Source organism: Propithecus coquereli, unplaced genomic scaffold, assembly GCF_000956105.1.
Source record: "Propithecus coquereli isolate 6110/MARCELLA unplaced genomic scaffold, Pcoq_1.0 Scaffold37, whole genome shotgun sequence".
Classification (NCBI taxonomy): domain Eukaryota; kingdom Metazoa; phylum Chordata; class Mammalia; order Primates; family Indriidae; genus Propithecus; species Propithecus coquereli.
The window spans coordinates 10,297,746-10,301,015 of NW_012149396.1; the positions used below are offsets into that span (position 1 = coordinate 10,297,746).

At 41.0% G+C, this 3,270-nt stretch overlaps 1 protein-coding gene across 1 annotated transcript in view; it reads left to right on the forward strand.

Moving 5' to 3' along the window:
* CDH20 (cadherin 20, type 2) overlaps nucleotides 1–3,270 on the forward strand; it is a 226,850-nt gene that overhangs the window by 206,786 nt on the left and 16,794 nt on the right. The gene's annotated exons all lie outside the window — the stretch shown is intronic.

Genomic DNA, 3,270 nt, shown 5'->3' on the forward strand with positions numbered 1-3,270 from the left:
AACTCCTGAGCTCAAACAATCCGCCCGCCCGCCTTGGCCTCCCAGAGAGCTAGGATTACAGGCATGAGCCACCGCGCCCAGCCAATTGCTTTTTGTACTACCTGGTGATGGTAAAGGTTCAGAAAAATGGTAATCCCGAACCTATTGGCAATATCTAGTCACAGCAATTCAGGAGTGCAATTTGGCAATATATATTAAGATTTCCCAAAATATTCATACTCTTTTTCTCAGGAATTCTACTGCTAGTAATTTATCTTAAGGGAATAATTATAGACATCAACAAAGATTTATATATGAAAATGTCCACTGCAATGTTATTTTAAAATAGGGGGGAAAATGGCAATTACTTAAATGTCCAGTAATAGGAAATTGACTAAATAAAAAAAAAAACAACCTACAGTAAAATGAGAATATCATATAGACCTTGACACCTATGCTTTCAAAGTAGATGCAGTGACACAGGATAATCTCGTCCTAAAATATTAAAGTTCTGAATCCAAGTCTTATTTGCTTAACTGTAGTGTGTGTGTGTGTGTGTGTGTGTGTGTGTGTGTGTTTAGCTCTACATTTTTGAACACATATACTGTATAATGTTACATATATAACAGATACCTCTGGTGGTAGGATTGTAGATCATATTTCTCTTCTCCTCTATGGTTTTCATGAAATTTTCATTATTCTTTCTATATACAAATATCACTGTTATAATGACAAAATAAATTTTAATTATGCTGGCACTTTCTGGTAACCAAGCAATAGAAGTATTTAGGAGGAAAATCGTAGAGCATAGTTATTTTTGAGAAAGAAAGAAAAAAAAAACGAACCAGAAGAACAATGCCTTCTGGGATTTAGTGAAATTATTCACCAAGAATAATCTCTGTGTCTTGTTATTTCTATTTCATCTCCTTGCGGTGGTGAAAAAAACAGAAAAAGACACAGACCAAAAAATATATTTCCTCATGAGTGACTATGAGAACTTCTGCTCCAGCCAAAGATATGGATTTGGTGTGTGTCTGATCCCGTAATATCCCCTTAGACCCTAAGCAGGAATGAATGTGCAGTGTTATCTGTATTCCAGTGAGTAACTTGAAACCTTTGGAAATATAATTCAAAGAGCTGATTATTCCACAGGAATAAAGCCAAGCAGTGCCACGTAGTATGCATCCAATCAGAAATGGGCTGTTTCAAAGCCTAGAATATAGAGTTGACCTGCCTTTCATTCCAGAAACAGAGGTATGAGCCAAGTGGGAGATTCGAAACCTCTTTTTAAGATTCCTTTTGTGACATTTTCTCCCCTCATACTCCTAACAGCAAACACACTCTCCAACACACACCTCGTTCTGTCCATGCCTCTTATGTCTGGCCACACTCTGAGTAGGCGACATATGCACCCTACACTTGTGTTACCGTTTCCATGTACTTTATCCATTCCTCTAAAAGCCAGACTGACCAGGTAAATACTGAGTTCCAGGAAACAGCATTCTTTTTCTGCATTACTCAACTTCTGTGTTTTGGTTTTCCTTGTGTTCTCTTTAGACAACCCCTCCCAGGTTGGAAGTGTTTCTGTCACAATCAAAGTCTTAGATGTGAATGACAATGCCCCAGAGTTCCCCAGATTCTACGAAGCTTTCGTCTGTGAGAATGCCAAAGTGGGACAGGTATGGCACCCTGTGAACGGCGCAGCTGGGTTAACCCCCGATATATGGAAACAACTGCTACAGATAACCAAATTCTCCACCAAATACATTTCAACTCCAGAAACTAACAGTTTACAAAACAGAGTCCCCAAATTCTGTATGTCAGGTCTCAACTGTGTACTTGTTAAGACAACTATTTGGAGGCTACATTACATTTTATGATCTAAACAGTGCTTTGCAGGTGGCTTGATTCACAGAGCAGCCTGTATAAACTGAACTGTACGGTGCCAACCGTAACAACACACGCTTTGGGTCCTGGAAGTGAGGAACCATGCAGACCAGGGGAGAGCGGAAGAGTCTTCTCTTTTCTTGAGTGAAACACCAATTCCTAAACACATTTTGCAGTAGGGAAAAAATTATTTTCTGTATCTTCCCACCTCCCTTTCTTAACTCCTGGCAACAAGTACATTGTTCAGGGACTGCCTGGCCTATTTCACAATGCTTTGTTACCTGGAATTACCTATCCTCTCTCCTCACTCAAATAAAACACCCATTTTCTTAGTGCTGCTCATGTCAGGTAAGTTTTAAGAGGAAAGCAAAGTTCTACTTATTTGAAACAACTATAGCTCCATAATCTTCAGAGACATGCTGATATATTTTTTAAAGTATGCTTTTAGACCTAACTGAATATTTAGTTGATCAAATTCCAAGTATGGAATTGAGAACCATCCAGACTGCGTGGAGGGACCACGTACGAATGCACTCGTCGGGCTGTCGCCTGGCCCATGACTTGCCCATCTCCTCCACTCTGCTCCTGCTGGCGTAAGGCGCCTTCCTCCTCTGCCGGTGACCCAGCAGATTCCCTTACAGTCCTAATTTACTGCACTGGAGTATGTCCCGTGGGCCTGAGGATGCTGGTGGTGGGTCAAATGGGTCAGGATTGTTTTAACATGGAAGTTGGCGTGATGCAAAGTGCATGCTTATGAGGCCAGGGCTCCCGCGTTGGTAATTCAGGCCTCCGACCATGATCCAGCTTGGTTTTCACTTCTCTCACTCACCTGCAACAGCACCTCCGGCATCTTGCTGCACAGAGAGACTATGTCTGCATATAACCGAAACTTTTATTCGCTCCCTGAACTCATCAAAGTTTGACTCAACACATCTTTATTACTCCACTCAGTCGAAGCAAAAAGTGACTCCCATCCCTCAGGGGGAAAAAAGGTGTTCTATAGTGATTCTATCTAAACTTACCTTATCCATCAATTCTTGAAACTTGGTGCAATGGTCTATAGCCATCCTAAAATTTATTTTTCAACAAGTCTAGGATAATTCTACTTCCACATTATTGAATTTCTAGTCTAGAGGGGCCTGAAATATTATGCAGCTAATAAAAGTTACAATGCAAACTTTATAGCACAAGAAATGATCCATGTTATTATAAGAAAGGAGATATAAAAACTACATAGACATGCTTGCAGTTATATAAGATTATGTCTGCATGTGAACAGAGACTGGGAGGGAAAAGGCAAAAACAGTATAGCTGGGCCGGGCGCGGTGGCTCACGCCTGTAATCCTAGCACTCTGGGAGGCCGAGGCGGGTGGATTGTTTGAGCTCAGGAGTTCGAGACCAGCC